General features: G+C 49.0%; 49 non-coding genes and 7 pseudogenes across 49 annotated transcripts; all 56 read right to left on the minus strand.

The window, feature by feature from the left end:
* Positions 1 to 129: 129 nt before the first annotated feature.
* On the minus strand, positions 130 to 248 carry LOC149755759 (5S ribosomal RNA). The gene has a single exon (XR_016406243.1). It is a non-coding gene; the product is annotated as a 5S ribosomal RNA (ribosomal RNA).
* Positions 249 to 495: 247 nt separating this feature from the next.
* On the minus strand, positions 496 to 614 carry LOC149755760 (5S ribosomal RNA). Its single transcript, XR_016406444.1, has one exon. It is a non-coding gene; the product is annotated as a 5S ribosomal RNA (ribosomal RNA).
* Positions 615 to 860: 246 nt separating this feature from the next.
* On the minus strand, positions 861 to 979 carry LOC149755761 (5S ribosomal RNA). The gene has a single exon (XR_016411412.1). It is a non-coding gene; the product is annotated as a 5S ribosomal RNA (ribosomal RNA).
* A 246-nt stretch (positions 980 to 1,225) lies between these two features.
* Positions 1,226 to 1,343, minus strand: LOC149755762 (5S ribosomal RNA; annotated as a pseudogene).
* Positions 1,344 to 1,590: 247 nt separating this feature from the next.
* On the minus strand, positions 1,591 to 1,709 carry LOC149755763 (5S ribosomal RNA). The gene has a single exon (XR_016404623.1). It is a non-coding gene; the product is annotated as a 5S ribosomal RNA (ribosomal RNA).
* A 246-nt stretch (positions 1,710 to 1,955) lies between these two features.
* On the minus strand, positions 1,956 to 2,074 carry LOC149755764 (5S ribosomal RNA). The gene has a single exon (XR_016411711.1). It is a non-coding gene; the product is annotated as a 5S ribosomal RNA (ribosomal RNA).
* Positions 2,075 to 2,321: 247 nt separating this feature from the next.
* LOC149755765 (5S ribosomal RNA) lies at positions 2,322 to 2,440 on the minus strand (annotated as a pseudogene).
* Positions 2,441 to 5,154: 2,714 nt separating this feature from the next.
* Positions 5,155 to 5,273, minus strand: LOC149755766 (5S ribosomal RNA). Its single transcript, XR_016411424.1, has one exon. It is a non-coding gene; the product is annotated as a 5S ribosomal RNA (ribosomal RNA).
* Positions 5,274 to 5,519: 246 nt separating this feature from the next.
* On the minus strand, positions 5,520 to 5,637 carry LOC149755767 (5S ribosomal RNA; annotated as a pseudogene).
* A 247-nt stretch (positions 5,638 to 5,884) lies between these two features.
* LOC149755768 (5S ribosomal RNA) lies at positions 5,885 to 6,003 on the minus strand. The gene has a single exon (XR_016404624.1). It is a non-coding gene; the product is annotated as a 5S ribosomal RNA (ribosomal RNA).
* A 246-nt stretch (positions 6,004 to 6,249) lies between these two features.
* LOC149755769 (5S ribosomal RNA) lies at positions 6,250 to 6,368 on the minus strand. Its single transcript, XR_016411712.1, has one exon. It is a non-coding gene; the product is annotated as a 5S ribosomal RNA (ribosomal RNA).
* A 247-nt stretch (positions 6,369 to 6,615) lies between these two features.
* On the minus strand, positions 6,616 to 6,734 carry LOC149755770 (5S ribosomal RNA). Its single transcript, XR_016407998.1, has one exon. It is a non-coding gene; the product is annotated as a 5S ribosomal RNA (ribosomal RNA).
* Positions 6,735 to 6,980: 246 nt separating this feature from the next.
* Positions 6,981 to 7,099, minus strand: LOC149755771 (5S ribosomal RNA). The gene has a single exon (XR_016411435.1). It is a non-coding gene; the product is annotated as a 5S ribosomal RNA (ribosomal RNA).
* A 246-nt stretch (positions 7,100 to 7,345) lies between these two features.
* On the minus strand, positions 7,346 to 7,464 carry LOC149755772 (5S ribosomal RNA). The gene has a single exon (XR_016407876.1). It is a non-coding gene; the product is annotated as a 5S ribosomal RNA (ribosomal RNA).
* Positions 7,465 to 7,711: 247 nt separating this feature from the next.
* On the minus strand, positions 7,712 to 7,830 carry LOC149755773 (5S ribosomal RNA). The gene has a single exon (XR_016404808.1). It is a non-coding gene; the product is annotated as a 5S ribosomal RNA (ribosomal RNA).
* A 246-nt stretch (positions 7,831 to 8,076) lies between these two features.
* On the minus strand, positions 8,077 to 8,195 carry LOC149755774 (5S ribosomal RNA). The gene has a single exon (XR_016411446.1). It is a non-coding gene; the product is annotated as a 5S ribosomal RNA (ribosomal RNA).
* A 246-nt stretch (positions 8,196 to 8,441) lies between these two features.
* On the minus strand, positions 8,442 to 8,560 carry LOC149755775 (5S ribosomal RNA). The gene has a single exon (XR_016405284.1). It is a non-coding gene; the product is annotated as a 5S ribosomal RNA (ribosomal RNA).
* A 246-nt stretch (positions 8,561 to 8,806) lies between these two features.
* Positions 8,807 to 8,925, minus strand: LOC149755776 (5S ribosomal RNA; annotated as a pseudogene).
* Positions 8,926 to 9,171: 246 nt separating this feature from the next.
* Positions 9,172 to 9,289, minus strand: LOC149755777 (5S ribosomal RNA). The gene has a single exon (XR_016407605.1). It is a non-coding gene; the product is annotated as a 5S ribosomal RNA (ribosomal RNA).
* A 246-nt stretch (positions 9,290 to 9,535) lies between these two features.
* On the minus strand, positions 9,536 to 9,653 carry LOC149755778 (5S ribosomal RNA). Its single transcript, XR_016407606.1, has one exon. It is a non-coding gene; the product is annotated as a 5S ribosomal RNA (ribosomal RNA).
* Positions 9,654 to 9,899: 246 nt separating this feature from the next.
* On the minus strand, positions 9,900 to 10,018 carry LOC149755779 (5S ribosomal RNA). The gene has a single exon (XR_016403399.1). It is a non-coding gene; the product is annotated as a 5S ribosomal RNA (ribosomal RNA).
* Positions 10,019 to 10,264: 246 nt separating this feature from the next.
* On the minus strand, positions 10,265 to 10,383 carry LOC149755780 (5S ribosomal RNA). Its single transcript, XR_016405553.1, has one exon. It is a non-coding gene; the product is annotated as a 5S ribosomal RNA (ribosomal RNA).
* Positions 10,384 to 10,630: 247 nt separating this feature from the next.
* LOC149755781 (5S ribosomal RNA) lies at positions 10,631 to 10,749 on the minus strand. The gene has a single exon (XR_016411458.1). It is a non-coding gene; the product is annotated as a 5S ribosomal RNA (ribosomal RNA).
* A 248-nt stretch (positions 10,750 to 10,997) lies between these two features.
* LOC149755782 (5S ribosomal RNA) lies at positions 10,998 to 11,116 on the minus strand. The gene has a single exon (XR_016402197.1). It is a non-coding gene; the product is annotated as a 5S ribosomal RNA (ribosomal RNA).
* A 246-nt stretch (positions 11,117 to 11,362) lies between these two features.
* Positions 11,363 to 11,481, minus strand: LOC149755783 (5S ribosomal RNA). The gene has a single exon (XR_016403095.1). It is a non-coding gene; the product is annotated as a 5S ribosomal RNA (ribosomal RNA).
* Positions 11,482 to 11,727: 246 nt separating this feature from the next.
* Positions 11,728 to 11,845, minus strand: LOC149755784 (5S ribosomal RNA). The gene has a single exon (XR_016407607.1). It is a non-coding gene; the product is annotated as a 5S ribosomal RNA (ribosomal RNA).
* Positions 11,846 to 12,091: 246 nt separating this feature from the next.
* On the minus strand, positions 12,092 to 12,210 carry LOC149755785 (5S ribosomal RNA; annotated as a pseudogene).
* Positions 12,211 to 12,456: 246 nt separating this feature from the next.
* LOC149755786 (5S ribosomal RNA) lies at positions 12,457 to 12,574 on the minus strand. The gene has a single exon (XR_016407608.1). It is a non-coding gene; the product is annotated as a 5S ribosomal RNA (ribosomal RNA).
* Positions 12,575 to 12,820: 246 nt separating this feature from the next.
* On the minus strand, positions 12,821 to 12,938 carry LOC149755787 (5S ribosomal RNA). The gene has a single exon (XR_016407609.1). It is a non-coding gene; the product is annotated as a 5S ribosomal RNA (ribosomal RNA).
* Positions 12,939 to 13,184: 246 nt separating this feature from the next.
* Positions 13,185 to 13,303, minus strand: LOC149755788 (5S ribosomal RNA). Its single transcript, XR_016403400.1, has one exon. It is a non-coding gene; the product is annotated as a 5S ribosomal RNA (ribosomal RNA).
* A 246-nt stretch (positions 13,304 to 13,549) lies between these two features.
* LOC149755789 (5S ribosomal RNA) lies at positions 13,550 to 13,668 on the minus strand. Its single transcript, XR_016405554.1, has one exon. It is a non-coding gene; the product is annotated as a 5S ribosomal RNA (ribosomal RNA).
* A 247-nt stretch (positions 13,669 to 13,915) lies between these two features.
* On the minus strand, positions 13,916 to 14,034 carry LOC149755790 (5S ribosomal RNA). The gene has a single exon (XR_016411469.1). It is a non-coding gene; the product is annotated as a 5S ribosomal RNA (ribosomal RNA).
* A 248-nt stretch (positions 14,035 to 14,282) lies between these two features.
* Positions 14,283 to 14,401, minus strand: LOC149755791 (5S ribosomal RNA). The gene has a single exon (XR_016402198.1). It is a non-coding gene; the product is annotated as a 5S ribosomal RNA (ribosomal RNA).
* A 246-nt stretch (positions 14,402 to 14,647) lies between these two features.
* On the minus strand, positions 14,648 to 14,766 carry LOC149755792 (5S ribosomal RNA). Its single transcript, XR_016403097.1, has one exon. It is a non-coding gene; the product is annotated as a 5S ribosomal RNA (ribosomal RNA).
* Positions 14,767 to 15,012: 246 nt separating this feature from the next.
* On the minus strand, positions 15,013 to 15,130 carry LOC149755793 (5S ribosomal RNA). Its single transcript, XR_016407610.1, has one exon. It is a non-coding gene; the product is annotated as a 5S ribosomal RNA (ribosomal RNA).
* Positions 15,131 to 15,376: 246 nt separating this feature from the next.
* On the minus strand, positions 15,377 to 15,495 carry LOC149755794 (5S ribosomal RNA; annotated as a pseudogene).
* Positions 15,496 to 15,741: 246 nt separating this feature from the next.
* LOC149755795 (5S ribosomal RNA) lies at positions 15,742 to 15,859 on the minus strand. The gene has a single exon (XR_016407611.1). It is a non-coding gene; the product is annotated as a 5S ribosomal RNA (ribosomal RNA).
* A 246-nt stretch (positions 15,860 to 16,105) lies between these two features.
* LOC149755796 (5S ribosomal RNA) lies at positions 16,106 to 16,223 on the minus strand. The gene has a single exon (XR_016407612.1). It is a non-coding gene; the product is annotated as a 5S ribosomal RNA (ribosomal RNA).
* A 246-nt stretch (positions 16,224 to 16,469) lies between these two features.
* Positions 16,470 to 16,588, minus strand: LOC149755797 (5S ribosomal RNA). The gene has a single exon (XR_016403401.1). It is a non-coding gene; the product is annotated as a 5S ribosomal RNA (ribosomal RNA).
* A 246-nt stretch (positions 16,589 to 16,834) lies between these two features.
* On the minus strand, positions 16,835 to 16,953 carry LOC149755798 (5S ribosomal RNA). The gene has a single exon (XR_016405555.1). It is a non-coding gene; the product is annotated as a 5S ribosomal RNA (ribosomal RNA).
* A 247-nt stretch (positions 16,954 to 17,200) lies between these two features.
* Positions 17,201 to 17,319, minus strand: LOC149755799 (5S ribosomal RNA). Its single transcript, XR_016411480.1, has one exon. It is a non-coding gene; the product is annotated as a 5S ribosomal RNA (ribosomal RNA).
* A 248-nt stretch (positions 17,320 to 17,567) lies between these two features.
* Positions 17,568 to 17,686, minus strand: LOC149755800 (5S ribosomal RNA). Its single transcript, XR_016402199.1, has one exon. It is a non-coding gene; the product is annotated as a 5S ribosomal RNA (ribosomal RNA).
* A 246-nt stretch (positions 17,687 to 17,932) lies between these two features.
* LOC149755801 (5S ribosomal RNA) lies at positions 17,933 to 18,051 on the minus strand. The gene has a single exon (XR_016403098.1). It is a non-coding gene; the product is annotated as a 5S ribosomal RNA (ribosomal RNA).
* A 246-nt stretch (positions 18,052 to 18,297) lies between these two features.
* On the minus strand, positions 18,298 to 18,416 carry LOC149755802 (5S ribosomal RNA). Its single transcript, XR_016412791.1, has one exon. It is a non-coding gene; the product is annotated as a 5S ribosomal RNA (ribosomal RNA).
* Positions 18,417 to 18,664: 248 nt separating this feature from the next.
* Positions 18,665 to 18,783, minus strand: LOC149755803 (5S ribosomal RNA). Its single transcript, XR_016401677.1, has one exon. It is a non-coding gene; the product is annotated as a 5S ribosomal RNA (ribosomal RNA).
* Positions 18,784 to 19,029: 246 nt separating this feature from the next.
* On the minus strand, positions 19,030 to 19,148 carry LOC149755804 (5S ribosomal RNA). The gene has a single exon (XR_016411492.1). It is a non-coding gene; the product is annotated as a 5S ribosomal RNA (ribosomal RNA).
* Positions 19,149 to 19,394: 246 nt separating this feature from the next.
* On the minus strand, positions 19,395 to 19,513 carry LOC149755805 (5S ribosomal RNA). Its single transcript, XR_016406289.1, has one exon. It is a non-coding gene; the product is annotated as a 5S ribosomal RNA (ribosomal RNA).
* Positions 19,514 to 19,759: 246 nt separating this feature from the next.
* On the minus strand, positions 19,760 to 19,878 carry LOC149755806 (5S ribosomal RNA). The gene has a single exon (XR_016401603.1). It is a non-coding gene; the product is annotated as a 5S ribosomal RNA (ribosomal RNA).
* Positions 19,879 to 20,125: 247 nt separating this feature from the next.
* LOC149755807 (5S ribosomal RNA) lies at positions 20,126 to 20,244 on the minus strand. Its single transcript, XR_016403173.1, has one exon. It is a non-coding gene; the product is annotated as a 5S ribosomal RNA (ribosomal RNA).
* A 248-nt stretch (positions 20,245 to 20,492) lies between these two features.
* LOC149755808 (5S ribosomal RNA) lies at positions 20,493 to 20,611 on the minus strand. The gene has a single exon (XR_016411713.1). It is a non-coding gene; the product is annotated as a 5S ribosomal RNA (ribosomal RNA).
* A 246-nt stretch (positions 20,612 to 20,857) lies between these two features.
* LOC149755809 (5S ribosomal RNA) lies at positions 20,858 to 20,976 on the minus strand. Its single transcript, XR_016403099.1, has one exon. It is a non-coding gene; the product is annotated as a 5S ribosomal RNA (ribosomal RNA).
* Positions 20,977 to 21,222: 246 nt separating this feature from the next.
* On the minus strand, positions 21,223 to 21,341 carry LOC149755810 (5S ribosomal RNA). The gene has a single exon (XR_016412792.1). It is a non-coding gene; the product is annotated as a 5S ribosomal RNA (ribosomal RNA).
* Positions 21,342 to 21,589: 248 nt separating this feature from the next.
* LOC149755811 (5S ribosomal RNA) lies at positions 21,590 to 21,708 on the minus strand. Its single transcript, XR_016401679.1, has one exon. It is a non-coding gene; the product is annotated as a 5S ribosomal RNA (ribosomal RNA).
* Positions 21,709 to 21,954: 246 nt separating this feature from the next.
* On the minus strand, positions 21,955 to 22,073 carry LOC149755812 (5S ribosomal RNA). The gene has a single exon (XR_016410140.1). It is a non-coding gene; the product is annotated as a 5S ribosomal RNA (ribosomal RNA).
* A 246-nt stretch (positions 22,074 to 22,319) lies between these two features.
* Positions 22,320 to 22,437, minus strand: LOC149755813 (5S ribosomal RNA; annotated as a pseudogene).
* Positions 22,438 to 22,683: 246 nt separating this feature from the next.
* LOC149755814 (5S ribosomal RNA) lies at positions 22,684 to 22,802 on the minus strand. The gene has a single exon (XR_016404041.1). It is a non-coding gene; the product is annotated as a 5S ribosomal RNA (ribosomal RNA).
* Positions 22,803 to 22,843: the final 41 nt, after the last annotated feature.

Raw genomic sequence — 22,843 nt, forward strand, 5'->3', positions numbered from 1 at the left:
CATGGCACCGCCAGTCTCCGGACTCAGTTTATTTTCGGGGGAAAAAAATTATCCGAAGAGGAAAAGCCAAAAGCCAAAAAATTAAAAATAAATGTTATCAAAAAATAAAAAAGCGGGCAAAAAATAAAAGGGGTGCAACACGAGGACTTCCCAGGGGGTCACCCATCCTAGTACTACTCTCGCCCAAGCACGCTTAACTGCGGAGTTCTGATGGGATCCGGTGCATTACGGCTGGTATGATCGCACCCATAACATGCCCTTCGAAACTCCCTTTTATGACAAAGCAGCAGACCTCGACGGCCCGAGACATTCGCGCTGCCGGGGCCGTTCTGGCGTAGGATTCAACACGCTGGTCCCGCTATGCGGCATGGCACCGCCAGTCTCCGGACTCAGTTTATTGTCGGGGGAAAAAAATTATCCGAAGAGGAAAAGCCAAAAGCCAAAAAATTAAAAATAAATATTATCAAAAAATAAAAAAGCGGGCAAAAAATAAAAAGGGTGCAACACGAGGACTTCCCAGGGGGTCACCCATCCTAGTACTACTTTCGCCCAAGCACGCTTAACTGCGGAGTTCTGATGGGATCCGGTGCATTAGTGCTGGTATGATCGCTCCCAAGACATGCCCTTCGAAACTCCCTTTTATGACAATGCAGCAGACCTCGACGGCCCGAGACATTCGCGCTGCCGGGGCCGTTTTGGCGTAGGATTCAACACGCTGTTCCGCTATGCGGCATGGCACCGCCAGTCTCCGGACTCAGTTTATTTTCGGAGAAAAAAAATTATCCGAAGAGGAAAAGCCAAAAGCCGAAAAATAAAAAATAAATGTTATCAAAAAATAAAAAAGCGGGCAAAAAATAAAAGGGGTGCAACACGAGGACTTCCCAGGGGGTCACCCATCCTAGTACTACTCTCGCCCAAGCACGCTTAACTGCGGAGTTCTGATGGGATCCGGTGCATTAGTGCTGGTATGATCGCACCCATGACATGCCCTTCGAAACTCCCTTCTATGACAAAGCAGCAGACCTCGACGGCCCGAGACATTCGCGCTGCCGGGGCCGTTCTGGCGTAGGATTCAACGCGCTGTTCCGCTATGCGGCATGGCACCGCCAGTCTCCGGACTCAGTTTATTTTCGGGGGGAAAAAATTATCCGAAGTGGAAAAGCCAAAAGCCAAAAAATTAAAAATAAATATTATCAAAAAATAAAAAAGCGGGCAAAAAATAAAAAGGGCGCAACACGAGGACTTCCCAGGGGGTCACCCATCCTGTACTTCTCTCGCCCAAGCACGCTTAACTGCGGAGTTATGATGGGATCCGGTGCATTAGTGCTGGTATGATCGCACCCATGACATGCCCTTCGAAACTCCCTTTTATGACAAAGCAGCAGACCTCGACGGCCCGAGACATTCGTGCTGCCGGGGCCGTTCTGGCGTAGGATTCAACGCGCTGGTCCCGCTATGCGGCATGGCACCGCCAGTCTCCGGACTCAGTTTATTGTCGGGGGAGAAAAATTATCCGAAGCGGAAAAGCCAAAAGCCAAAAAATTAAAAATAAATATTATCAAAAAATAAAAAAGCGGGCAAAAAATAAAAAGGGTGCAACACGAGGACTTCTCAGGGGGTCACCCATCCTAGTACTACTCTCGCCCAAGCACGCTTAACTGCGGGGTTCTGATGGGATCCGGTGCATTAGTGCTGGTATGATCGCACCCAAGGCATGCCCTTCGAAACTCCCTTTTATGACAAAGCAGCAGACCTCGACGGCCCGAGACATTCGCGCTGCCGGGGCCGTTCTGGCGCAGGATTCAACACGCTGTTCCGCTATGCGGCATGGCACCGCCAGTCTCCGGACTCAGTTTATTTTCGGGGAAAAAAAATTATCCGAGGAGGAAAAGCCAAAAGCCGAAAAATAAAAAATAAATGTTATCAAAAAATAAAAAAGCGGGCAAAAAATAAAAAGGGTGCAACACGAGGACTTCCCAGGGGGTCACCCATCCTAGTACTACTCTCGCCCAAGCACGCTTAACTGCGGAGTTCTGATGGGATCCGGTGCATTAGTGCTGGTATGATCGCACCCATAACATGCCCTTCGAAACTCCCTTTTATGACAAAGCAGCAGACCTCGACGGCCCGAGACATTCGCGCTGCCGGGGCCGTTCTGGCGTAGGATTCAACACGCTGGTCCCGCTATGCGGCATGGCACCGCCAGTCTCCGGACTCAGTTTATTGTCGGGGGAAAAAAATTATCCGAAGAGGAAAAGCCAAAAGCCAAAAAATTAAAAATAAATATTATCAAAAAATAAAAAAGCGGGCAAAAAATAAAAAGGGTGCAACACGAGGACTTCCCAGGGGGTCACCCATCCTAGTACTACTTTCGCCCAAGCACGCTTAACTGCAGAGTTCTGAAGGGATCCGGTGCATTAGTGCTGGTATGATCGCTCCCAAGACATGCCCTTCGAAACTCCCTTTTATGACAATGCAGCAGACCTCGACGGCCCGAGACATTCGCGCTGCCGGGGCCGTTTTGGCGTAGGATTCAACACGCTGTTCCGCTATGCGGCATGGCACCGCCAGTCTCCGGACTCAGTTTATTTTCGGGGAAAAAAAATTATCCGAAGAGGAAAAGGCAAAAGCCGAAAAATAAAAAATAAATGTTATCAAAAAATAAAAAAGCGGGAAAAAAATAAAAGGGGTGCAACACGAGGACTTCCCAGGGGGTCACCCATCCTAGTACTACTCTCGCCCAAGCACGCTTAACTGCGGAGTTCTGATGGGATCCTGATGACCCAAAGATTGATTCATAGATTGATTTTGATGATCACAAAACCTTGAAGTATAGATACTAATGTTTATGTTGCAAGGAGAAAGATATTTATGTTGCAAGGAACATAGCAAGTTGGAAGAACACAAGAAGGCCTCTAAAAGCACTCAAGAAAAGTTGGAAGAAAGCTACAAGTTATTGGCCCAAGTCTCAAGTTCAAAAGATTCAAATTGGAGGAGCAAATTCAAGGAAAATTTAAAAGAATAGTCTTCGAGTCGACTCCTGAGGAATTCGAGTCGACTCCAATGCTTGGCGAGTCAACTCGAGAGTAGAACGAGTCGACTCCAGGGTGTAAAAGGCAGAAAAGTCAGAGAGGGATTTTCGACCCTGAGATTCGAGTCGACTCCTGAGGAATGCGAGTCGACTCCAATGGTTGTCGGGTCGACTCCAAAGAAAGCGAGAGTCGACTCTCAGTGGTACACAAGGGAAAACTCAGAGAAGCAGTTTTTTGGACACTGAGATTCGAGTCGACTCCCACAAAGTCCGAGTCGACTCCAAAGACAGCGCAACCCCAAGACAGAAGACGGTATTTTCGTCTCTGAGAGGCGAGTCGACTCCAAGACAAGTCGAGTCGACTCCAAGGCAGCGCGGCTCCAAAATACAGAGGATCAGTTTTCCGACTCTGAGATTCGAGTCGACTCCCAGACAGCTCGAGTCGACTCCAAGGCAGCACTACACTAAGATGGCAGAAGACCAACTTTCGAAAACTGAGAGCCGAGTCGACTCCAAGGAAGTTCGAGTCGACTCCAAGACTGGACGAGCCAAAAGACAGAGGATCGGGAGTTCGGACTCTGGGATTCGAGTCGACTCCCAGGATAGTCGAGTCGACTCGAGTGGACAAAATTCAAATTTGGAACAGTTGCCGAGTCGACTCCGGAAAAGCTTGAGTCGACTCCCGCTACAGCCGAGTCGACTCCTGATCGCGCGAGTCGACTCCGATCCCAACGGTAATATTGTCAGGAGGTGCAGACTGGTTCCAACGGCTATATTTTTGTCTCTAACGGCTATATTCTTGTTTCCACTCCATCTAAAGCTATAAAAACAAGAAGAGAGCTAGGGGAGAACTCATGGAAGTGGGAGAGAACATTTAGGAAAAAGATTCCAGAGAGATTACACGGAAAATCTCCCATAAGCACAAAAGGGCGCCATTCAAAGGAAAATAGAGAGAAGAAGAGCATCCAAGTGAATCCCAAAGCTTCCTCTCCATCCGTGTGCTGCCTCGGTGATCCTCTACTTCGTGCCAAATCAGAAGAGGGTCAAGTAAAGAAGAAGCCGAGCTCCTTCATCTTCAAAACTCGTTTGAGGGCTTCTCTTTACTCTATTTGTTTATATTGTCATATTTGCTTGTTTAAGAAGCTTTGTTTTGTTTTATACCTTGTTTTAATATCTTGTAACTTGATTCAATCAAGGGATTGAATCAAGGGGTTAAGGTTTGTTGGTGAGCCAAAGGGAAAACCAACTGTGCAAGGTTTGTTGGTGAGCCAAAGGGAAAACCAACTGTGTAAGGTTTGTTGGTGAGCCAAAGGGAAAACCAACTGTGTTAGGTTTGTTGGTGAGCCGAGGGTAAAACCAACGAGTAGGGTTCGATTGTGATCCCGGAAAAACAATCGGAGTGGTTCTAGTCGGTGAGCCTGGAAAAACCGACCGAGTTCGTTGTGCGCTCGTAAAACAACAAGTTGGGTTGTGAGCTTGTAAAACAACCGGCTGTAATCGGTAGGATTATAGTGAAATTCCCAAGAGGTCTTGGGGAGTGGATGTAGGTGCTGGGGTGCACCGAACCACTATATGTCCTTTGTGTTTGTAATGCCTCTAGTTATTGTCTAACTAACACACTTACTTACTTAGATAAATTGCTTGCTTAATTCTTATCCGCACATCCTTTAGTTGCAAGCATATTTAATCAAGTCGAAGTCTATACATCAAACCCTTGCTAAGTTTAACTTTCACTGTGCATCTATACAACTTAGCATAGTTAATCAAAAAGTTTTAGAAGTAGCATAAAAGTTTTGAAAGACCCAATTCACCCCCCCTCTTGGGTTGTATCTACTGGGCAACAGATCCGGTGCATTAGTGCTGGTATGATCGCTCCCAAGACATGCCCTTCGAAACTCCCTTTTATGACAATGCAGCAGACCTCGACGGCCCGAGACATTCGCGCTGCCGGGGCCGTTTTGGCGTAGGATTCAACACGCTGTTCCGCTATGCGGCATGGCACCGCCAGTCTCCGGACTCAGTTTATTTTCGGGGAAAAAAAATTATCCGAAGAGGAAAAGCCAAAAGCCGAAAAATAAAAAATAAATGTTATCAAAAAATAAAAAAGCGGGCAAAAAATAAAAGGGGTGCAACACGAGGACTTCCCAGGGGGTCACCCATCCTAGTACTACTCTCGCCCAAGCACGCTTAACTGCGGAGTTCTGATGGGATCCGGTGCATTAGTGCTGGTATGATCGCACCCATGACATGCCCTTCGAAACTCCCTTCTATGACAAAGCAGCAGACCTCGACGGCCCGAGACATTCGCGCTGCCGGGGCCGTTCTGGCGTAGGATTCAACGCGCTGTTCCGCTATGCGGCATGGCACCGCCAGTCTCCGGACTCAGTTTATTTTCGGGGGGAAAAAATTATCCGAAGTGGAAAAGCCAAAAGCCAAAAAATTAAAAATAAATATTATCAAAAAATAAAAAAGCGGGCAAAAAATAAAAAGGGCGCAACACGAGGACTTCCCAGGGGGTCACCCATCCTGTACTTCTCTCGCCCAAGCACGCTTAACTGCGGAGTTATGATGGGATCCGGTGCATTAGTGCTGGTATGATCGCACCCATGACATGCCCTTCGAAACTCCCTTTTATGACAAAGCAGCAGACCTCGACGGCCCGAGACATTCGTGCTGCCGGGGCCGTTCTGGCGTAGGATTCAACGCGCTGGTCCCGCTATGCGGCATGGCACCGCCAGTCTCCGGACTCAGTTTATTGTCGGGGGAGAAAAATTATCCGAAGCGGAAAAGCCAAAAGCCAAAAAATTAAAAATAAATATTATCAAAAAATAAAAAAGCGGGCAAAAAATAAAAAGGGTGCAACACGAGGACTTCTCAGGGGGTCACCCATCCTAGTACTACTCTCGCCCAAGCACGCTTAACTGCGGGGTTCTGATGGGATCCGGTGCATTAGTGCTGGTATGATCGCACCCAAGGCATGCCCTTCGAAACTCCCTTTTATGACAAAGCAGCAGACCTCGACGGCCCGAGACATTCGCGCTGCCGGGGCCGTTCTGGCGCAGGATTCAACACGCTGTTCCGCTATGCGGCATGGCACCGCCAGTCTCCGGACTCAGTTTATTTTCGGGGAAAAAAAATTATCCGAGGAGGAAAAGCCAAAAGCCGAAAAATAAAAAATAAATGTTATCAAAAAATAAAAAAGCGGGCAAAAAATAAAAAGGGTGCAACACGAGGACTTCCCAGGGGGTCACCCATCCTAGTACTACTCTCGCCCAAGCACGCTTAACTGCGGAGTTCTGATGGGATCCGGTGCATTAGTGCTGGTATGATCGCACCCATAACATGCCCTTCGAAACTCCCTTTTATGACAAAGCAGCAGACCTCGACGGCCCGAGACATTCGCGCTGCCGGGGCCGTTCTGGCGTAGGATTCAACACGCTGGTCCCGCTATGCGGCATGGCACCGCCAGTCTCCGGACTCAGTTTATTGTCGGGGGAAAAAAATTATCCGAAGAGGAAAAGCCAAAAGCCAAAAAATTAAAAATAAATATTATCAAAAAATAAAAAAGCGGGCAAAAAATAAAAAGGGTGCAACACGAGGACTTCCCAGGGGGTCACCCATCCTAGTACTACTTTCGCCCAAGCACGCTTAACTGCGGAGTTCTGAAGGGATCCGGTGCATTAGTGCTGGTATGATCGCTCCCAAGACATGCCCTTCGAAACTCCCTTTTATGACAATGCAGCAGACCTCGACGGCCCGAGACATTCGCGCTGCCGGGGCCGTTTTGGCGTAGGATTCAACACGCTGTTCCGCTATGCGGCATGGCACCGCCAGTCTCCGGACTCAGTTTATTTTCGGGGAAAAAAAATTATCCGAAGAGGAAAAGGCAAAAGCCGAAAAATAAAAAATAAATGTTATCAAAAAATAAAAAAGCGGGAAAAAAATAAAAGGGGTGCAACACGAGGACTTCCCAGGGGGTCACCCATCCTAGTACTACTCTCGCCCAAGCACGCTTAACTGCGGAGTTCTGATGGGATCCGGTGCATTAGTGCTGGTATGATCGCACCCATGACATGCCCTTCGAAACTCCCTTCTATGACAAAGCAGCAGACCTCGACGGCCCGAGACATTCGCGCTGCCGGGGCCGTTCTGGCGTAGGATTCAACGCGCTGTTCCGCTATGCGGCATGGCACCGCCAGTCTCCGGACTCAGTTTATTTTCGGGGGGAAAAAATTATCCGAAGTGGAAAAGCCAAAAGCCAAAAAATTAAAAATAAATATTATCAAAAAATAAAAAAGCGGGCAAAAAATTAAAAGGGCGCAACACGAGGACTTCCCAGGGGGTCACCCATCCTAGTACTTCTCTCGCCCAAGCACGCTTAACTGCGGAGTTATGATGGGATCCGGTGCATTAGTGCTGGTATGATCGCACCCATGACATGCCCTTCGAAACTCCCTTTTATGACAAAGCAGCAGACCTCGACGGCCCGAGACATTCGTGCTGCCGGGGCCGTTCTGGCGTAGGATTCAACGCGCTGGTCCCGCTATGCGGCATGGCACCGCCAGTCTCCGGACTCAGTTTATTGTCGGGGGAGAAAAATTATCCGAAGCGGAAAAGCCAAAAGCCAAAAAATTAAAAATAAATATTATCAAAAAATAAAAAAGCGGGCAAAAAATAAAAAGGGTGCAACACGAGGACTTCTCAGGGGGTCACCCATCCTAGTACTACTCTCGCCCAAGCACGCTTAACTACGGGGTTCTGATGGGATCCGGTGCATTAGTGCTGGTATGATCGCACCCAAGGCATGCCCTTCGAAACTCCCTTTTATGACAAAGCAGCAGACCTCGACGGCCCGAGACATTCGCGCTGCCGGGGCCGTTCTGGCGCAGGATTCAACACGCTGTTCCGCTATGCGGCATGGCACCGCCAGTCTCCGGACTCAGTTTATTTTCGGGAAAAAAAAATTATCCGAGGAGGAAAAGCCAAAAGCCGAAAAATAAAAAATAAATGTTATCAAAAAATAAAAAAGCGGGCAAAAAATAAAAGGGGTGCAACACGAGGACTTCCCAGGGGGTCACCCATCCTAGTACTACTCTCGCCCAAGCACGCTTAACTGCGGAGTTCTGATGGGATCCGGTGCATTAGTGCTGGTATGATCGCACCCATGATATGCCCTTCGAAACTCCCTTTTATGACAAAGCAGCAGACCTCGATGGCCCGAGACATTCGCGCTGCCGGGGCCGTTCTGGCGTAGGATTCAACACGCTGTTCCGCTATGCGGCATGGCACCGCCAGTCTCCGGACTCAGTTTATTTTCGGGGGAAAAAAATTATCCGAAGAGGAAAAGCCAAAAGCCGAAAAATAAAAAATAAATGTTATCAAAAAATAAAAAAGCGGGCAAAAAATAAAAGGGGTGCAACACGAGGACTTTCCAGGGGGTCACCCATCCTAGTACTACTCTCGCCCAAGCACGCTTAACTGCAGAGTTCTGATGGGATCCGGTGCATTAGTGCTGGTATGATCGCACCCATGACATGCCCTTCGAAACTCCCTTTTATGACAAAGCAGCAGACCGCGACGGCCCGAGACATTCGCGCTGCCGGGGCCGTTCTGGCGTATGATTCAACGCGCTGTTCCGCTATGCGGCATGGCACCGCCAGTCTCCGGACTCAGTTTATTTTCGGGGGGAAAAAATTATCCGAAGAGGAAAAGCCAAAAGCCAAAAAACTAAAAATAAATATTATCAAAAAATAAAAAAGCGGGCAAAAAATAAAAAGGGTGCAACACGAGGACTTCCCAGGGGGTCACCCATCCTATTACTTCTCTCACCCAAGCACGCTTAACTGCGGAGTTATGATGGGATCCGGTGCATTAGTGCTGGTATGATCGCACTCATGACATGCCCTTCGAAACTCCTTTTTATGACAAAGCAGCAGACCGCGACGGCCCGAGACATTCGCGCTGCCGGGGCCGTTCTGGCGTAGGATTCAACGCGCTGTTCCGCTATGCGGCATGGCACCGCCAGTCTCCGGACTCAGTTTATTTTCGGGGGGAAAAAATTATCCGAAGAGATAAAGCCAAAAGCCAAAAAATTAAAAATAAATATTATCAAAAAATAAAAAAGCGGGCAAAAAATAAAAGGGGTGCAACACGAGGACTTCCCAGGGGGTCACCCATCCTAGTACTACTCTCGCCCAAGCACGCTTAACTGCGGAGTTCTGATGGGATCCGGTGCATTAGTGCTGTATGATCGCACCCATGATATGCCCTTCGAAACTCCCTTTTATGACAAAGCAGCAGACCTCGACGGCCCGAGACATTCGCGCTGCCGGGTCCGTTCTGGCGTAGGATTCAACGCGCTGTTCCGCTATGCGGCATGGCACCGCCAGTCTCCGGACTCAGTTTATTTTCGGGGGGAAAAAATTATCCGAAGAGATAAAGCCAAAAGCCAAAAAATTAAAAATAAATATTATCAAAAAATAAAAAAGCGGGCAAAAAATAAAAGGGGTGCAACACGAGGACTTCCCAGGGGGTCACCCATCCTAGTACTACTCTCGCCCAAGCACGCTTAACTGCGGAGTTCTGATGGGATCCGGTGCATTAGTGCTGTATGATCGCACCCATGATATGCCCTTCGAAACTCCCTTTTATGACAAAGCAGCAGACCTCGACGGCCCGAGACATTCGCGCTGCCGGGGCCGTTCTGGCGTAGGATTCAACGCGCTGTTCCGCTATGCGGCATGGCACCGCAAGTCTCCGGACTCAGTTTATTTTCGAGGGAAAAAAATTATCCGAAGAGAAAAAGCCAAAAGCCGAAAAATTAAAAATAAATATTACCAAAAAATAAAAAAGCGGGCAAAAAATAAAAGGGGTGCAACACGAGGACTTCCCAGGGGGTCACCCATCCTTGTACTACTCTCGCCCGAGCACGCTTAACTGCGGAGTTCTGATGGGATCCGGTGCATTAGTGCTGGTATGATCGCACCCATGACATGCCCATCGAAACACCCTTTTATGACAAAGCAGCAGACCTCGACGGCCCGAGACATTCGCGCTGCCGGGGCCGTTCGGGCGTAGGATTCAACGCGCTGTTCCGCTATGCGGCATGGCACCGCGAGTCTCCGGACTCAGTTTATTTTCGGGGGAAAAAAATTATCCGAAGAGGAAAAGCCAAAAGCCGAAAAATTAAAAATAAATGTTATCAAAAAATAAAAAAGCGGGCAAAAAATAAAAGGGGTGCAACACGAGGACTTCCCAGGGGGTCACCCATCCTAGTACTACTCTCGCCCAATCACGCTTAACTGCGGAGTTCTGATGGGATCCGGTGCATTAGTGCTGGTATGATCGCACCAATGATATGCCCTTCGAAACTCCCTTTTATGACAAAGCAGCAGACCTCGACGACCCGAGACATTCGTGCTGCCGGGGCCGTTCTGGCGTAGGATTCAACGCGCTGGTCCCGCTATGCGGCATGGCACCGCCAGTCTCCGGACTCAGTTTATTGTCGGGGGAGAAAAATTATCCGAAGCGGAAAAGCCAAAAGCCAAAAAATTAAAAATAAATATTATCAAAAAATAAAAAAGCGGGCAAAAAATAAAAGGGGTGCAACACGAGGACTTCCCAGGGGGTCACCCATCCTAGTACTACTCTCGCCCAAGCACGCTTAACTGCGGAGTTCTGATGGGATCCGGTGCATTAGTGCTGGTATGATCGCACCCATGACATGCCCATCGAAACTCCCTTTTATGACAAAGCAGCAGACCTCGACGGCCCGAGACATTCGCGCCGCCGGGGCCGTTCTGGCGTAGGATTCAACGCGCTGGTCCCGCTATGCGGCATGGCACCGCCAGTCTCCGGACTCAGTTTATTTTCGGGGGAAAAAAATTATCCGAAGAGGAAATGCCAAAAGCCGAAAAATTAAAAATAAATATTATCAAAAAATAAAAAAGTGGAGAAAAAAATAAAAAGGGTGCAACACGATGACTTCCCAGGGGGTCACCCATCCTAGTACTACTCTCGCCCAAGCACGCTTAACTGCGGAGTTCTGATGGGATCCGGTGCATTAGTGCTGGTATGATCGCACCCATGACATGCCCTTCGAAACTCCCTTTTATGACAAAGCAGCAGACCTCGACGGCCCGAGACATTCGCGCTGCCGGGGCCGTTCTGGCGTAGGATTCAACGCGCTGTTCCGCTATGCGGCATGGCACCGCGAGTCTCCGGACTCAGTTTATTTTCGGGGGAAAAAAATTATCCGAAGAGGAAAAGCCAAAAGCCGAAAAATTAAAAATAAATATTATCAAAAAATAAAAAAGCGGGCAAAAAATAAAAGGGGTGCAACACGAGGACTTTCCAGGGGGTCACCCATCCTAGTACTACTCTCGCCCAAGCACGCTTAACTGCGGAGTTCTGATGGGATCCGGTGCATTAGTGCTGGTATGATCGCACCCATGACATGCCCATCGAAACACCCTTTTATGACAAAGCAGCAGACCTCGACGGCCCGAAACATTCGCGCTGCCGGGGCCGTTCTGGCGTAGGATTCAACGCGCTGTTCCGCTATGCGGCATGGCACCGCGAGTCTCCGGACTCAGTTTATTTTCGGGGGAAAAAAATTATCCGAAGAGGAAAAGCCAAAAGCCAAAAAATTAAAAATAAATGTTATCAAAAAATAAAAAAGCGGGCAAAAAATAAAAGGGGTGCAACACGAGGACTTCCCAGGGGGTCACCCATCCTAGTACTACTCTCGCCCAAGCACGCTTAACTGCGGAGTTCTGATGGGATCCGGTGCATTAGTGCTGTATGATCGCACCCATGACATGCCCTTCGAAACTCCCTTTTATGACAAAGCAGCAGACCGCGACGGCCCGAGACATTCGCGCTGCCGGGGCCGTTCTGGCGTATGATTCAACGCGCTGTTCCGCTATGCGGCATGGCACCGCCAGTCTCCGGACTCAGTTTATTTTCGGGGGGAAAAAATTATCCGAAGAGGAAAAGCCAAAAGCCAAAAAACTAAAAATAAATATTATCAAAAAATAAAAAAGCGGGCAAAAAATAAAAAGGGTGCAACACGAGGACTTCCCAGGGGGTCACCCATCCTATTACTTCTCTCACCCAAGCACGCTTAACTGCGGAGTTATGATGGGATCCGGTGCATTAGTGCTGGTATGATCGCACTCATGACATGCCCTTCGAAACTCCTTTTTATGACAAAGCAGCAGACCGCGACGGCCCGAGACATTCGCGCTGCCGGGGCCGTTCTGGCGTAGGATTCAACGCGCTGTTCCGCTATGCGGCATGGCACCGCCAGTCTCCGGACTCAGTTTATTTTCGGGGGGAAAAAATTATCCGAAGAGATAAAGCCAAAAGCCAAAAAATTAAAAATAAATATTATCAAAAAATAAAAAAGCGGGCAAAAAATAAAAGGGGTGCAACACGAGGACTTCCCAGGGGGTCACCCATCCTAGTACTACTCTCGCCCAAGCACGCTTAACTGCGGAGTTCTGATGGGATCCGGTGCATTAGTGCTGTATGATCGCACCCATGATATGCCCTTCGAAACTCCCTTTTATGACAAAGCAGCAGACCTCGACGGCCCGAGACATTCGCGCTGCCGGGTCCGTTCTGGCGTAGGATTCAACGCGCTGTTCCGCTATGCGGCATGGCACCGCCAGTCTCCGGACTCAGTTTATTTTCGGGGGGAAAAAATTATCCGAAGAGATAAAGCCAAAAGCCAAAAAATTAAAAATAAATATTATCAAAAAATAAAAAAGCGGGCAAAAAATAAAAGGGGTGCAACACGAGGACTTCCCAGGGGGTCACCCATCCTAGTACTACTCTCGCCCAAGCACGCTTAACTGCGGAGTTCTGATGGGATCCGGTGCATTAGTGCTGTATGATCGCACCCATGATATGCCCTTCGAAACTCCCTTTTATGACAAAGCAGCAGACCTCGACGGCCCGAGACATTCGCGCTGCCGGGGCCGTTCTGGCGTAGGATTCAACGCGCTGTTCCGCTATGCGGCATGGCACCGCAAGTCTCCGGACTCAGTTTATTTTCGAGGGAAAAAAATTATCCGAAGAGAAAAAGCCAAAAGCCGAAAAATTAAAAATAAATATTACCAAAAAATAAAAAAGCGGGCAAAAAATAAAAGGGGTGCAACACGAGGACTTCCCAGGGGGTCACCCATCCTTGTACTACTCTCGCCCGAGCACGCTTAACTGCGGAGTTCTGATGGGATCCGGTGCATTAGTGCTGGTATGATCGCACCCATGACATGCCCATCGAAACACCCTTTTATGACAAAGCAGCAGACCTCGACGGCCCGAGACATTCGCGCTGCCGGGGCCGTTCGGGCGTAGGATTCAACGCGCTGTTCCGCTATGCGGCATGGCACCGCGAGTCTCCGGACTCAGTTTATTTTCGGGGGAAAAAAATTATCCGAAGAGGAAAAGCCAAAAGCCGAAAAATTAAAAATAAATGTTATCAAAAAATAAAAAAGCGGGCAAAAAATAAAAGGGGTGCAACACGAGGACTTCCCAGGGGGTCACCCATCCTAGTACTACTCTCGCCCAATCACGCTTAACTGCGGAGTTCTGATGGGATCCGGTGCATTAGTGCTGGTATGATCGCACCAATGATATGCCCTTCGAAACTCCCTTTTATGACAAAGCAGCAGACCTCGACGACCCGAGACATTCGTGCTGCCGGGGCCGTTCTGGCGTAGGATTCAACGCGCTGGTCCCGCTATGCGGCATGGCACCGCCAGTCTCCGGACTCAGTTTATTGTCGGGGGAGAAAAATTATCCGAAGCGGAAAAGCCAAAAGCCAAAAAATTAAAAATAAATATTATCAAAAAATAAAAAAGCGGGCAAAAAATAAAAGGGGTGCAACACGAGGACTTCCCAGGGGGTCACCCATCCTAGTACTACTCTCGCCCAAGCACGCTTAACTGCGGAGTTCTGATGGGATCCGGTGCATTAGTGCTGGTATGATCGCACCCATGACATGCCCATCGAAACTCCCTTTTATGACAAAGCAGCAGACCTCGACGGCCCGAGACATTCGCGCCGCCGGGGCCGTTCTGGCGTAGGATTCAACGCGCTGGTCCCGCTATGCGGCATGGCACCGCCAGTCTCCGGACTCAGTTTATTTTCGGGGGAAAAAAATTATCCGAAGAGGAAATGCCAAAAGCCGAAAAATTAAAAATAAATATTATCAAAAAATAAAAAAGTGGAGAAAAAAATAAAAAGGGTGCAACACGATGACTTCCCAGGGGGTCACCCATCCTAGTACTACTCTCGCCCAAGCACGCTTAACTGCGGAGTTCTGATGGGATCCGGTGCATTAGTGCTGGTATGATCGCACCCATGACATGCCCTTCGAAACTCCCTTTTATGACAAAGCAGCAGACCTCGACGGCCCGAGACATTCGCGCTGCCGGGGCCGTTCTGGCGTAGGATTCAACGCGCTGTTCCGCTATGCGGCATGGCACCGCGAGTCTCCGGACTCAGTTTATTTTCGGGGGAAAAAAATTATCCGAAGAGGAAAAGCCAAAAGCCGAAAAATTAAAAATAAATATTATCAAAAAATAAAAAAGCGGGCAAAAAATAAAAGGGGTGCAACACGAGGACTTTCCAGGGGGTCACCCATCCTAGTACTACTCTCGCCCAAGCACGCTTAACTGCGGAGTTCTGATGGGATCCGGTGCATTAGTGCTGGTATGATCGCACCCATGACATGCCCATCGAAACACCCTTTTATGACAAAGCAGCAGACCTCGACGGCCCGAAACATTCGCGCTGCCGGGGCCGTTCTGGCGTAGGATTCAACGCGCTGTTCCGCTATGCGGCATGGCACCGCGAGTCTCCGGACTCAGTTTATTTTCGGGGGAAAAAAATTATCCGAAGAGGAAAAGCCAAAAGCCAAAAAATTAAAAATAAATGTTATCAAAAAATAAAAAAGCGGGCAAAAAATAAAAGGGGTGCAACACGAGGACTTCCCAGGGGGTCACCCATCCTAGTACTACTCTCGCCCAAGCACGCTTAACTGCGGAGTTCTGATGGGATCCGGTGCATTAGTGCTGTATGATCGCACCCATGACATGCCCTTCGAAACTCCCTTTTATGACAAAGCAGCAGACCGCGACGGCCCGAGACATTCGCGCTGCCGGGGCCGTTCTGGCGTATGATTCAACGCGCTGTTCCGCTATGCGGCATGGCACCGCCAGTCTCCGGACTCAGTTTATTTTCGGGGGGAAAAAATTATCCGAAGAGGAAAAGCCAAAAGCCAAAAAACTAAAAATAAATATTATCAAAAAATAAAAAAGCGGGCAAAAAATAAAAAGGGTGCAACACGAGGACTTCCCAGGGGGTCACCCATCCTATTACTTCTCTCACCCAAGCACGCTTAACTGCGGAGTTATGATGGGATCCGGTGCATTAGTGCTGGTATGATCGCACTCATGACATGCCCTTCGAAACTCCTTTTTATGACAAAGCAGCAGACCGCGACGGCCCGAGACATTCGCGCTGCCGGGGCCGTTCTGGCGTAGGATTCAACGCGCTGTTCCGCTATGCGGCATGGCACCGCCAGTCTCCGGACTCAGTTTATTTTCGGGGGGAAAAAATTATCCGAAGAGATAAAGCCAAAAGCCAAAAAATTAAAAATAAATATTATCAAAAAATAAAAAAGCGGGCAAAAAATAAAAGGGGTGCAACACGAGGACTTCCCAGGGGGTCACCCATCCTAGTACTACTCTCGCCCAAGCACGCTTAACTGCGGAGTTCTGATGGGATCCGGTGCATTAGTGCTGTATGATCGCACCCATGATATGCCCTTCGAAACTCCCTTTTATGACAAAGCAGCAGACCTCGACGGCCCGAGACATTCGCGCTGCCGGGTCCGTTCTGGCGTAGGATTCAACGCGCTGTTCCGCTATGCGGCATGGCACCGCCAGTCTCCGGACTCAGTTTATTTTCGGGGGGAAAAAATTATCCGAAGAGATAAAGCCAAAAGCCAAAAAATTAAAAATAAATATTATCAAAAAATAAAAAAGCGGGCAAAAAATAAAAGGGGTGCAACACGAGGACTTCCCAGGGGGTCACCCATCCTAGTACTACTCTCGCCCAAGCACGCTTAACTGCGGAGTTCTGATGGGATCCGGTGCATTAGTGCTGTATGATCGCACCCATGATATGCCCTTCGAAACTCCCTTTTATGACAAAGCAGCAGACCTCGACGGCCCGAGACATTCGCGCTGCCGGGGCCGTTCTGGCGTAGGATTCAACGCGCTGTTCCGCTATGCGGCATGGCACCGCAAGTCTCCGGACTCAGTTTATTTTCGAGGGAAAAAAATTATCCGAAGAGAAAAAGCCAAAAGCCGAAAAATTAAAAATAAATATTACCAAAAAATAAAAAAGCGGGCAAAAAATAAAAGGGGTGCAACACGAGGACTTCCCAGGGGGTCACCCATCCTTGTACTACTCTCGCCCGAGCACGCTTAACTGCGGAGTTCTGATGGGATCCGGTGCATTAGTGCTGGTATGATCGCACCCATGACATGCCCATCGAAACACCCTTTTATGACAAAGCAGCAGACCTCGACGGCCCGAGACATTCGCGCTGCCGGGGCCGTTCGGGCGTAGGATTCAACGCGCTGTTCCGCTATGCGGCATGGCACCGCGAGTCTCCGGACTCAGTTTATTTTCGGGGGAAAAAAATTATCCGAAGAGGAAAAGCCAAAAGCCGAAAAATTAAAAATAAATGTTATCAAAAAATAAAAAAGCGGGCAAAAAATAAAAGGGGTGCAACACGAGGACTTCCCAGGGGGTCACCCATCCTAGTACTACTCTCGCCCAATCACGCTTAACTGCGGAGTTCTGATGGGATCCGGTGCATTAGTGCTGGTATGATCGCACCAATGATATGCCCTTCGAAACTCCCTTTTATGACAAAGCAGCAGACCTCGACGACCCGAGACATTCGTGCTGCCGGGGCCGTTCTGGCGTAGGATTCAACGCGCTGGTCCCGCTATGCGGCATGGCACCGCCAGTCTCCGGACTCAGTTTATTGTCGGGGGAGAAAAATTATCCGAAGCGGAAAAGCCAAAAGCCAAAAAATTAAAAATAAATATTATCAAAAAATAAAAAAGCGGGCAAAAAATAAAAGGGGTGCAACACGAGGACTTCCCAGGGGGTCACCCATCCTAGTACTACTCTCGCCCAAGCACGCTTAACTGCGGAGTTCTGATGGGATCCGGTGCATTAGTGCTGGTATGATCGCACCCATGACATGCCCATCGAAACTCCCTTTTATGACAAAGCAGCAGACCTCGACGGCCCGAGACATTCGCGCCGCCGGGGCCGTTCTGGCGTAGGATTCAACGCGCTGGTCCCGCTATGCGGCATGGCACCGCCAGTCTCCGGACTCAGTTTATTTTCGGGGGAAAAAAATTATCCGAAGAGGAAATGCCAAAAGCCGAAAAATTAAAAATAAATATTATCAAAAAATAAAAAAGTGGAGAAAAAAATAAAAAGGGTGCAACACGATGACTTCCCAGGGGGTCACCCATCCTAGTACTACTCTCGCCCAAGCACGCTTAACTGCGGAGTTCTGATGGGATCCGGTGCATTAGTGCTGGTATGATCGCACCCATGACATGCCCTTCGAAACTCCCTTTTATGACAAAGCAGCAGACCTCGACGGCCCGAGACATTCGCGCTGCCGGGGCCGTTCTGGCGTAGGATTCAACGCGCTGTTCCGCTATGCGGCATGGCACCGCGAGTCTCCGGACTCAGTTTATTTTCGGGGGAAAAAAATTATCCGAAGAGGAAAAGCCAAAAGCCGAAAAATTAAAAATAAATATTATCAAAAAATAAAAAAGCGGGCAAAAAATAAAAGGGGTGCAACACGAGGACTTTCCAGGGGGTCACCCATCCTAGTACTACTCTCGCCCAAGCACGCTTAACTGCGGAGTTCTGATGGGATCCGGTGCATTAGTGCTGGTATGATCGCACCCATGACATGCCCATCGAAACACCCTTTTATGACAAAGCAGCAGACCTCGACGGCCCGAAACATTCGCGCTGCCGGGGCCGTTCTGGCGTAGGATTCAACGCGCTGTTCCGCTATGCGGCATGGCACCGCGAGTCTCCGGACTCAGTTTATTTTCGGGGGAAAAAAATTATCCGAAGAGGAAAAGCCAAAAGCCAAAAAATTAAAAATAAATGTTATCAAAAAATAAAAAAGCGGGCAAAAAATAAAAGGGGTGCAACACGAGGACTTCCCAGGGGGTCACCCATCTTAGTACTACTCTCGCCCAAGCACGCTTAACTGCGGAGTTCTGATGGGATCCGGTGCATTAGTGCTGGTATGATCGCACCCATGATATGCCCTTCGAAACTCCCTTTTATGACAAAGCAGCAGACCTCGACGGCCCGAGACATTCGCGCTGCCGGGGCCGTTCTGGCGTAGGATTCAACGCGCTGGTCCCGCTATGCGGCATGGCGCCGCCAGTCTCCGGACTCAGTTTATTGTCGGGGGAAAAAAATTATCCGAAGAGGAAATGCCAAAAGCCGAAAAATTAAAAATAAATATTATCGAAAAATAAAAAAGTGGAGAAAAAAATAAAAAGGGTGCAACACGAGGACTTCCCAGGGGGTCACCCATCCTAGTACTACTCTCGCCCAAGCACGCTTAACTGCAGAGTTCTGATGGGATCCGGTGCATTAGTGCTGGTATGATCGCACCCATGACATGCCCTTCGAAACTCCCTTTTATGACAAAGCAGCAGACCTCGACGGCCCGAGACATTCGCGCTGCCGGGGCCGTTCTGGCGTAGGATTCAACGCGCTGTTCCGCTATGCGGCATGGCACCGCCAGTCTCCGGACTCAGTTTATTTTCGGGGGGGAAAAATTATCCGAAGAGGTAAAGCCAAAAGCCAAAAAATTAAAAATAAATATTATCAAAAAATAAAAAAGCGGGCAAAAAATAAAAGGGGTGCAACACGAGGACTTCCCAGGGGGTCACCCATCCTAGTACTACTCTCGCCCAAGCACGCTTAACTGCGGAGTTCTGATGGGATCCGGTGCATTAGTGCTGGTATGATCGCACCCATGACATGCCCATCGAAACACCCTTTTATGGCAAAGCAGCAGACCTCGACGGCCCGAGACATTCGCGCTGCCGGGGCCGTTCTGGCGTAGGATTCAACGCGCTGTTCCGCTATGCGGCATGGCACCGCCAGTCTCCGGACTCAGTTTATTTTCGGGGGGAAAAAATTATCCGAAGTGGAAAAGCCAAAAGCCAAAAAATTAAAAATAAATATTATCAAAAAATAAAAAAGCGGGCAAAAAATAAAAAGGGTGCAACACGAGGACTTCCCAGGGGGTCACCCATCCTAGTACTTCTCCCGCCCAAGCACGCTTAACTGCGGAGTTATGATGGGATCCGGTGCATTAGTGCTGGTATGATCGCACCCATGACATGCCCTTCGAAACTCCCTTTTATGACAAAGCAGCAGACCGCGACGGTCCGAGACATTCGCGCTGCCGGGGCCGTTCTGGCGTAGGATTCAACGCGCTGTTCCGCTATGCGGCATGGCACCGCCAGTCTCCGGACTCAGTTTATTTTCGGAAAAAAAAAATTATCCGAAACGGAAAAGCCAAAAGCCGAAAAATTAAAAATAAATATTATCAAAAAATAAAAAAGCGGGCAAAAAATAAAAAGGGTGCAACACGAGGACTTCCCAGGGGGTCACCCATCCTAGTACAACTCTCGCCCAAGCACGCTTAACTGCGGAGTTCTGATGGGATCCGGTGCATTAGTGCTGGTATGATCGCACCCATGACATGCCCTTCGAAACTCCCTTTTATGACAAAGCAGCAGACCTCGACGGCCCGAGACATTCACGCTGCCGGGGCCGTTCTGGCGTAGGATTCAACGCGCTGGTCCCGCTATGCGGCATGGCACCGCCAGTCTCCGGACTCAGTTTATTGTCGGGGAAAACAAATTATCCGAAGAGGAAAAGCCAAAAGCCGAAAAATTAAAAATAAATATTATCAAAAAATAAAAAAGCGGGCAAAAAATAAAAGGGGTGCAACACGAGGACTTCCCAGGGGGTCACCCATCCTAGTACTACTCTCGCCCAAGCACGCTTAACTGCGGAGTTCTGATAGGATCCGGTGCATTAGTGCTGGTATGATCGCACCCATGACATGCCCATCGAAACTCCCTTTTATGACAAAGCAGCAGAACTCGACGGCCCGAGACATTCGCGCCGCCGGGGCCGTTCTGGCGTAGGATTCAACGCGCTGGTCCCGCTATGCGGCATGGCACCGCCAGTCTCCGGACTCAGTTTATTTTCGGGGGAAAAAAATTATCCGAAGAGGAAATGCCAAAAGCCGAAAAATTAAAAATAAATATTATCAAAAAATAAAAAAGTGGAGAAAAAAATAAAAAGGGTGCAACACGAGGACTTCCCAGGGGGTCACCCATCCTAGTACTACTCTCGCCCAAGCACGCTTAACTGCGGAGTTCTGATGGGATCCGGTGCATTAGTGCTGGTATGATCGCACCCATGACATGCCCTTCGAAACTCCCTTTTATGACAAAGCAGCAGACCTCGACGGCCCGAGACATTCGCGCTGCCGGGGCCGTTCTGGCGTAGGATTCAACGCGCTGTTCCGCTATGCGGCATGGCACCGCGAGTCTCCGGACTCAGTTTATTTTCGGGGGAAAAAAATTATCCGAAGAGGAAAAGCCAAAAGCCGAAAAATTAAAAATAAATATTATCAAAAAATAAAAAAGCGGGCAAAAAATAAAAGGGGTGCAACACGAGGACTTTCCAGGGGGTCACCCATCCTAGTACTACTCTCGCCCAAGCACGCTTAACTGCGGAGTTCTGATGGGATCCGGTGCATTAGTGCTGGTATGATCGCACCCATGACATGCCCATCGAAACACCCTTTTATGACAAAGCAGCAGACCTCGACGGCCCGAGACATTCGCGCTGCCGGGGCCGTTCTGGCGTAGGATTCAACGCGCTGTTCCGCTATGCGGCATGGCACCGCGAGTCTCCGGACTCAGTTTATTTTCGGGGGAAAAAAATTATCCGAAGAGGAAAAGCCAAAAGCCAAAAAATTAAAAATAAATGTTATCAAAAAATAAAAAAGCGGGCAAAAAATAAAAGGGGTGCAACACGAGGACTTCCCAGGGGGTCACCCATCTTAGTACTACTCTCGCCCAAGCACGCTTAACTGCGGAGTTCTGATGGGATCCGGTGCATTAGTGCTGGTATGATCGCACCCATGATATGCCCTTCGAAACTCCCTTTTATGACAAAGCAGCAGACCTCGACGGCCCGAGACATTCGCGCTGCCGGGGCCGTTCTGGCGTAGGATTCAACGCGCTGGTCCCGCTATGCGGCATGGCACCGCCAGTCTCCGGACTCAGTTTATTGTCGGGGGAAAAAAATTATCCGAAGAGGAAATGCCAAAAGCCGAAAAATTAAAAATAAATATTATCAAAAAATAAAAAAGTGGAGAAAAAAATAAAAAGGGTGCAACACGAGGACTTCCCAGGGGGTCACCCATCCTAGTACTACTCTCGCCCAAGCACGCTTAACTGCAGAGTTCTGATGGGATCCGGTGCATTAGTGCTGGTATGATCGCACCCATGACATGCCCTTCGAAACTCCCTTTTATGACAAAGCAGCAGACCTCGACGGCCCGAGACATTCGCGCTGCCGGGGCCGTTCTGGCGTAGGATTCAACGCGCTGTTCCGCTATGCGGCATGGCACCGCCAGTCTCCGGACTCAGTTTATTTTCGGGGGGGAAAAATTATCCGAAGAGGTAAAGCCAAAAGCCAAAAAATTAAAAATAAATATTATCAAAAAATAAAAAAGCGGGCAAAAAATAAAAGGGGTGCAACACGAGGACTTCCCAGGGGGTCACCCATCCTAGTACTACTCTCGCCCAAGCACGCTTAACTGCGGAGTTCTGATGGGATCCGGTGCATTAGTGCTGGTATGGTCGCACCCATGACATGCCCATCGAAACACCCTTTTATGGCAAAGCAGCAGACCTCGACGGCCCGAGACATTCGCGCTGCCGGGGCCGTTCTGGCGTAGGATTCAACGCGCTGTTCCGCTATGCGGCATGGCACCGCCAGTCTCCGGACTCAGTTTATTTTCGGGGGGAAAAAATTATCCGAAGTGGAAAAGCCAAAAGCCAAAAAATTAAAAATAAATATTATCAAAAAATAAAAAAGCGGGCAAAAAATAAAAAGGGTGCAACACGAGGACTTCCCGGGGGTCACCCATCCTAGTACTTCTCCCGCCCAAGCACGCTTAACTGCGGAGTTATGATGGGATCCGGTGCATTAGTGCTGGTATGATCGCACCCATGACATGCCCTTCGAAACTCCCTTTTATGACAAAGCAGCAGACCGCGACGGTCCGAGACATTCGCGCTGCCGGGGCCGTTCTGGCGTAGGATTCAACGCGCTGTTCCGCTATGCGGCATGGCACCGCCAGTCTCCGGACTCAGTTTATTTTCGGAAAAAAAAAATTATCCGAAGAGGAAAAGCCAAAAGCCGAAAAATTAAAAATAAATATTATCAAAAAATAAAAAAGCGGGCAAAAAATAAAAAGGGTGCAACACGAGGACTTCCCAGGGGGTCACCCATCCTAGTACAACTCTCGCCCAAGCACGCTTTACTGCGGAGTTCTGATGGGATCCGGTGCATTAGTGCTGGTATGATCGCACCCATGACATGCCCTTCGAAACTCCCTTTTATGACAAAGCAGCA

The sequence above is a fragment of the Phoenix dactylifera genome, chromosome 4 (genome assembly GCF_051530095.1).
Source record: "Phoenix dactylifera cultivar Ajwa chromosome 4, Ajwa_hap1_PhDact_Kaust_v1.1, whole genome shotgun sequence".
Classification (NCBI taxonomy): Eukaryota; Viridiplantae; Streptophyta; class Magnoliopsida; order Arecales; family Arecaceae; genus Phoenix; species Phoenix dactylifera.